Below are 8,702 nucleotides of genomic sequence, written 5' to 3' on the forward strand. Positions count from 1 at the left end.
CATCAGGTTATAAATAATTAACTTGCATATAAAGTTGTCAGACACCTAAGTGCAGAAGTCTGACTAATCATATGAAAAAATGGCTTGGGACTTCATCTTTTTGTTTATATTCAGACAGTTGGTGAGTATCAGAAATGTATGTACACTCAGCACAATATTCTTTTTCCATTTATTCAGCAACGATCTGTCCTCACTCGGATAAACTACCTGTTTTTTTTTAAATGACCATAGCACCTAATTAATATCTGGACATGCAAACTTGCTGTTTCAGGATTTCTGTCATACTCTTGCCATTAGTGTCCAACCCATCTCATGCTGTTCATGCATCTCAAAAGCAAATAATGACAGACCATTAAAGACTTCAGTACAGGGTATTTGGCGAGCTATAAACTATGACCAATGATGTGAGATCCTCTCTATTTGTACTTCTGATACAATGCAGATCCTGCAACTATCCTATCTGAAGTATTGTTTTATTACACTGAATTAACAACAGTAACAAAATACACAAACAGATGGAGGGTTAGTGCACTTATGTATTTCCGTTCATCTGCCAATGTAATGCTATGCTAGATCTCTGTTACAAATAGTATAGCCATGACTAAATTCACCATTTGTAAATATATTTTGTAAAAAGAGCTTGCTATATTTTCCTTCATGAACTTGAAAAGGTGTCTAGTGAATGTGAAACCCTTGTTGCTTGTTTTAATAAAGGTTTACCTCTGCATGTTTTCCAGTTGTGATTTATTTGGCTTTTTACTCATTTTACTTTTATTACAGCTGAATTTATTTGGTATCCACGGTGGTGCAGTTGTAGTGTTGTTGCTTCACAGCAAGAGGTTTTCCTGTTCAATTCTCAGCTGGGGTGCTTTCTGTGTGGAGTCTACATGTCCTCCCCATGGTTGAGTGGCATTTGAAAGACATGCATAAATGGGTGTGCCTTCAGTGGAGGTTGGGTGTTAGGCTGCCAACTCAGCACCAGAAAAATATCTACTGCCAGTCATTAGCAGACTGGAGTTCCACTGTGGTGACCCCTAACTGGGAAAAGCTGAAAAGATAAACAGAAACAACATTATTTGTTGTTGACACACTGTCCCTCATCACACTAACTTTACAGCAGGTGTTTCCCTATACATTATTTGTGTTGTATTAATGGCACAGTTTCATACCTTGTTACTTGTTATTTCCATGCACTTTGCCTCACACTCTCCCTTACTGAAGTCTAGAGACTGGGTTGTCACTGTGACAGGCCTGCAATATGTGTATTGTTATATTTTCACTTCAGTTTTTCATTGCTCATGTCCTCAGTTAAGCAGCCAGCTCAGTACATTAATTTTATTGATTTAAACAAATTATTTACAAAAAAACAATTTATTACTTAAGTATAATTATGGAGAGTTTGCACTACAGTGTAATCTGAACAGGACATTTGGGTGTGATTACATGTGGGAAGGTGACCTAATGGTTAAGGTGTTTGCCATACAAACACAAGGTGCAGGCTTTGAATCTCTCAGGGGATAATTGGCTAGGCTTAAAATGGCTCGCAAGGGCAGTTAGCTGAGTACTAACCTATGAGCATATTGTTTAATCAGTGTATTGACTATTAACTATCTGCTTGGTCTTTACATATAAAAGGTAACAAGATAGCCACTATTCTAACAACAAATAAATGCACAACCAAAGTCTAGTCTTTCTCAAAATACCAATTACTTCAAATAAGAACAATTTGCTGTAGTGAAGTTTGATTTGGAAAAGACCATGGTTTGTTGAAATGTTTCTGCCAGAATAATGTTCATATAAGTTACACCTACATAAAATGTCACTTTAGCAACTTGATGTTGAGAGACTATAACTTGAGAAACCAGTTGATGTGAAATAACACTCATGAAGATTATGTAATAATTGCAGCTCGCCAGCTATTTGTTGAAGATGATGCTACTGGATTTTGTCAATTTATTCCAAGTGGAGAGATTAATTACTTTGCTAACAATCCCATAAGGAAATGAGGCAATAAGGAATGATGAATGCAACCAGTTCACATGAGAGTTTACAGATGTTCCTCTGCAATATAAACTGCACTAGGTTGCTGACCTGTTTAAATAAATTTATATTCAGCTAGTTAAAGTAAGTGCAGAAAGTGTGTACAATGAAGTGCAAGTCAAATCTATTATTTTTATACTTCCACTGAATTACCCAATACATTCTATGGAACTTGGTCAAATAAATAATAGATTATCTAGTGTACATGTTTAAACTGTACACATAATAATATATGTATCCAATGAGTCTTTTCCATAGGGCCATAATTAAGTTAGCATAGCTTAGGGCACATACTGCTCAAATACCTCTGTCTAATAAAAATATTGTGTGACATTAAAATATTACAAAGTAAGCAATTAGCTTGTTTTACAGTTCCAGATAAGTGTAATTTTTAACACTAGCAGCTGGTCTGGATGAATGTTACTTGAGAAAAAATGTGAGTATCAGTAGCAATACAAAAATAAAACTTCTGCTCCACAAACTAGTAATTTTGTAACAGGTGCGCAATCACTCTTGTACAAGAATCTAGGGTCTCTCTCTGCAAGAGAATGGCAGTAAACATATACATTTGGTTTACTTAGGAATTAGTTATGCATTATATGTAAACACAATAAACACAAAAAAAGAGAGCTAATGTGGGTGTAAATGACCTGAGATGTGCCTCCCAGGACTGTATGAAGAGGAAGAGAGAGAGAGAGGCATGATAGAGTTTTCAGACTACTTGTCTCAGGCCAGTATGAGCCTAGCATTGACAGGCATTCTACCTTCACCAAGGATAATGCCAGAGTGCCAACAGAAGATAACTGGCTTTAAAAATTGGCTTAGTTTTTGGTGTCACACCAGGGGAGTACAATATTTGTCTGCCTGGGAGAATATGGCAGACAGACGATGCTGCCTTGCCAAGGACAGTTTACGCCTATCCTCTCTCAGTTTTCAAATATTGGCTAAAACCTTGTTCACCACACACACCCCCCCCCCACATACATACACACACACACACACACACACACACACACACACACACACACACACACACACACACACACACACACACACACACACACACACACACACACACACACACACACACAATGCCTGTTTTAGGCAGTGCCGACCTGATAAACCTACTAACGTAGCTAAACTGACTCAGAATAATCTAAAGGTGTTACTCTTTGGAGCCAGAAGTCTAAACACAAAACTCTACTCCCTTGAAGCTCTCCTCATCCTGAAGAATATAGACATCTATACAGTTAACAAGACTTGTCTTAAAGTTGCAGAAGGCACCCCAGCAGTGCAAGGATGTGAAGCAAAGTTCATCCCTAACCTTATTCAAATACAGCTTGAACCAATGAATGGGATATTGCAAATTTACTCCTGGTTTGGCACCAATGTCCATATTGGTCAGGGGTTCCATGTGAACGCCGGATGAGTACAAGCCTATATCATAACTGAAAAATTCCTTTGGGCATTGACACATGTCAGCAATATTTTGGTAAATTTAGGATAAGTTTGGCATGGCTTAAAATGGTTCTTGGACTGAAAGCTAGTAACCACTTAAGAACTTAAGAACTACTTTTGACATCCTTATATTTTTCACTTTTTAAAGCATGAAGTATAGGTCTCATTCTGGATTCAGTTGACAAGTTATTTAAATAATCCATTAATCTGTCACCAGTTACACATTTGGCATCAGCATTAATAGTTACAACTGTATTTATTTTCTTGATTAACATTTATACTAATAGCCATGTTCCAGTGCTGAGATCTAGTAACAAGTATCCCATATAATTTCTTCATTAACATCATAAAATGTCTGCAGTTTTCATGTTTCCACATCAGTCCTGAATTCTGTTGGGTTGTTTTTGTTATTATTCTTTTCCGTGCTTCTTCTAGGCCACAAAAGTGTGACAACTAAGCTAGACACTTATTAGCACAAACCAGTATTTGAACTATAAATATTTAAACCATGTAACATATGATCACTCAAAACATTATGTCTGACGTACTAGATGAAACTTTCATAGGTCAAAACTGTTTCTGCCTGTTGATTTTCTAAATAACCATATTCCCACCTGTTTTTTTACAAACACATTCTTACTATAATATCAAGGGATGGAATTTCCTGACTCAAAAATTAGATTGGAAAACAAACCAGAAAAAATCTTACTAATAATGCCACCAGTACCATCTAGTGTGTATTTAGATTTATTTATTTTACTTATTTAACATTTGCTTATGGAGAGGAATGCAGAAGGTCAGATGATTGTGGAGTTTGCGAAAAGGATGGACATGGCTGTGGTGAATACGTATTTTAAGAAGAGGGAGGAGCATAGGGTGACATACAAGAGTGGAGGAAGATGCACACAGGTGGATTATATCCTATGTAGGAGGGCCAGTCTGAAGGAGATTGGAGACTATAAAGTGGTGACTGGGGAAAGTGTAGTAAAGCAGCATAGAATGGTGGTCTGCAGGATGATGTTGGTGATCAAGAAGCGGAGAAGGAGTGTGAAAGCAGTGCCAAGGATTAAATGGTGGAAGTTAAAAAAGGGGGATTGTGAGGTGGAGTTCAGGGAAGGGTTAAGACAGGCACTGGAAGGCAATGAAGAGTTACCGAATAGCTGGGTAACTACAGCAGAGCTAGTAAGAGAGACTGCTAGGAAGGTGCTTGGTGTGACATCTGGACAGAGGAAGGAGGACAAGGAGACATGGTGGTGGAATGAGGAAGTACAGGAGAGTATACAGAGGAAGAGGCTGGCGAAGAAGAAGTGGGACTGTCAAAGAGATGAAGAAAGTAGACATGAGTATAAGGAGATGAGGCGCATGGTAAAGAGAGAGGTGGCGAAGGCTAAGGATAAGGCATCTAGAGAGTTGTATGAGAGATTGGACACTAAAGAGGAAGAAAAGGACCTGTACCGATTGGCTAGACAGAGGGACAGAGCTGGGAAAGATGTGCAGCAGGTAAGGGTGATAAAGGACAGTGAGGGAAATGTACTCCAAGTGAGGAGAGTGTGTTGAGTAGATGGAAAGAGTACTTTGAAGGGCTGATGAATGAAGAGAATGAGAGAGAGAGAAGGTTGGATGATGTGGGGATAGTGAATCAGGAAGTGAAGCAGATTAACAAGGAGGAAGTAAGGACAGCTATGAAGAGGATGAATAATGGAAAGGCTGTTTGCCCAGATGACATACCAGTGGAAGCATGGAGGTGCTTAGGAGAAATGGCAGTGGAATTTTTAACCAGATTGTTTGATGAAATTTTGGAAAGTCAGAGGATGCCTGAGGAGTGGAGACAAAGTGTTTTGGTACCTATCTTTAAGAATAAGGGTGATGTGCGGAGCTGCAGTAATTACAGAGGGATAAAATTGATCAGTCACAGCTTGAAGTTATGGGAAAGAGTAGTGGAAGCTAGGTTAAGAAGGGAGGTGATGATTAGTGATCAGCAGTATGGTTTCATGCCAGGAAAGAGCACTACAGATGCAATATTTGCTCTGAGAGTGTTGTTGGAGAAATACAGAGAAGGTCAGAAGGAGTTGCATTGTGTCTTTGTGGACTTAGAGAAAGCATATAACAGGGTGCCTAGAGAGGAGTTGTGGTATTGTATGAGGAAGTCGGGAGTGGCAGAGAAGTATGTAAGAGTGGTACAGGATATGTATGAGGGTAGTGTGACATTGGTGAGGACTGCGGTGGGAGTGACAGATACATTTAAGGTGGAGGTGGGATTACATCAAGGATCAGCTCTGAGCCCTTTCTTATTTGCAGTGGTGATGGACAGGTTGACAGATGAGATTAGACAGGAGGCCCCGTGGACTATGATGTTTGCAGATGACATTGTGATATGTAGTGAGAGTAGGGACCAGGTTGAGGAGACCCTGGAGAGGTGGAGATATGCTTTAGAGAGGAGAGGAATGAAGGTCAGCAGGGCTAAAACAGAATATATGTGTGTAAATGAGAGGGAGGTTAGAGGAATGGTGAGGATGCAGGGGGTAGAGTTGGTAAAGGTGGATGAGTTTAAGTACTTGGGATCAACACTTCAGAGTAATGGTGAGTGTGGAAGAGAGGTGAAGAAGAGAGTACAGGCAGGGTGGAATGGGTGGAGAAGATTGTCAGGAGTGATTTGTGACAGACGGGTACCAATAAGAGTGAAAGGGAAGGTCTACAAGAGGGTAGTGAGACCAGCTATGTTATATGGGTTGGAGACGGTAGCATTGTCAAAAAGGCAGGAGTCAGAGCTGGATGTGGCAAAGTTAAAGATGTTAAGATTTGCACTGGGTGTGACTAGGATGGACAGGATTAGGAATCAGTATATTAGAGGGTCAGCTCAGGTTGGACAGTTTGGAGACAAAGCAAGAGTGGCGAGATTGCGTTGGTTTGGACATGTGCTGAGGAGGGATGCTGGGTATATTGGGAAAAGAATGCTAAGGATGGAGCTGCCAGGTAAGAGGAAAAGAGGAAGGCCTAAGATGAGGTTTATGGATGTGGTGAGAGAGGACATGCAGGCGGTTGGTGTGAAAGAGCATGATGCAGAGGACAGGAAGATATGGAAACAGATGATCCGCTGTGGCGACCCCTAACGGGAACAACCGAAAGAAGATGATGATGAACATTTGCTTACCGGGAAGGTCTGACTGGGTCAGAAAGAACCCATTTTCAGTGGATGCCTGGGAAGAAAAGCTCCAGTTACATGCATACATGTACAAAGTTTATACAGATTACATAAAAATTGTTTCAGCTACATACAGACATGTACACACTTTATACAGACAGCATATAAATTGCATGAGTTAGAAGTACATACAGACATGTAAAAGTAAGAACTTTATACAGATAGCAACAAATTACTTGAGTTACAAGTAAGTAGGTACATTGATATTAGGCAGATGGTAACTATACAAGTAATTGATATAGATCATTATTGCAGAGATAAGAAACGTTATATACAAGTAACTCCTCTTACTAACCTGTTTCACATGCAACAGCTCTACAACATTCTCCCCCCCCCCTTGTTTCTATTGTTTACTCTTGCAGATTTTAACATCTGCAGTAAAGACAGAGACGTCATGCTAAAAGTAACTGCATTCAAACCATATGTCTGCACTTACACCAGTACAAATAATTTATGACAGCAGCATTTAAGTACACATGGTTAACCACAATTTTAAGACATGATTTATTATTGCTTTCCCCAGAACATTGGCAAAATCAGATTTCTCTCTTTTTTTAATTTTCTCTTTTCAAAAATATTTTGTTAATTCTCAATAAAGCAACACAATAAAAGACCAATATCATATAATAAAAAAAGTAATGTCTTTTGGCTTTTCCCAGTTAGGGGTCACCACAGCGGAATGCTGGTCCGCTTATGATTGGCAGTAGATTAGCAATGATATAAGAAATAATTCAACACTCTCATAACTATATATATTACCAAAAATAATATTTATAGAAACAGAGGAAATATGGAATACATATCCTTTATAATAAATAAACAGTCATATGACTTACTACAATTGCTGATTATTGTATAGTCATAATTAAGGGCAGCCACGGTGGTGCAGCTGTTAGCGTTGCTGCCTCACAACAAGAGGTTCTCCCATTCAATCCTCGGCTGGGGTGCCTTCTGTGCGGAGTCTGCATGTCTTCCCTATGGTTGCGTGGGTTTCCTCCGGATGCTCCGGTTTCCTCCCACATCCCAAAGACATGCTGTAGGTGGATTGGACACTCTAAATTGGCCCTAGGTGTGAGTGTGTGTGCCTTCTGTGGAAGGTTGGGTGCCAGGCTGGCAACTCGACACCGTAAAACTCCACTGCCAATCATGAGCAGACAGGTGATCCGCTGTGGCGACCCCTAACTGGGAAAAGCTGAAAGAAGAAGAAGTATAGTCAAAATTAAAAATAATAAATCAATGAACATAAACTAGAACAATTGTGAAAAAAGTGATAATTTCCCTAAGCAATCTTACATCATCTGTTGCAAAGGTATTAACCTTACCATGTACAAATTATGTGGGACAATAAGATTTCTAATGAGATTTCCAATTCAGTATTTTGAAATTCAGCATTGTAAGCTTTCAGTATAATGAAACTCAGTCAAATGAGATTTCAGTATTTTGAAATTTAGGTAGTGTGGTCTCTCTCAAATGAAATTTAGTATTTTTAGTTTTCAGTCATGTGACGTAGACCCATGAGAAGATATATTTTTTGTGTAGCAAATCATATGTTCTTTTCATTTCTATTTGTGATTGGATGTTTTTATAGCCAATCAGATGTTTTTATTTACTTGAATGTAATTGGATGGTTGTTTTTTTTGGCAGTCTCGCTTAGGATTTTAAATGGTTGGATTTCTTTAAATGTTTGGTTTTTTTTTGAAGAAGTTCCAATTAATAAAAGAATGAAAGTGCTTTATTCAAGTATTTTGTCCATGTTTTTTCCATGTTTTGGCCAGCAGTCTTTCCTTGTTATTTCGACCAGGTTGTTCAAGTCAAGTCCAACTACATGTTTATCTATTTTAATAGGTGGATTGGACCATGATGTTTTTAATATGTGATATTTTTCTAATCTAGACATAAACTTAAGTATAATTAAACATGGTGATGACTTTTCCTTCTTTGAAGGTGCTCTCAGGTATCTATGTGCCCTTTCAATTGCAAAAGATAACGTCTCAGGTAGATT

The sequence above is a fragment of the Protopterus annectens genome, chromosome 11.part0 (genome assembly GCF_019279795.1).
Source record: "Protopterus annectens isolate FY-2018-M chromosome 11.part0, PAN1.0, whole genome shotgun sequence".
Classification (NCBI taxonomy): domain Eukaryota; kingdom Metazoa; phylum Chordata; order Ceratodontiformes; family Protopteridae; genus Protopterus; species Protopterus annectens.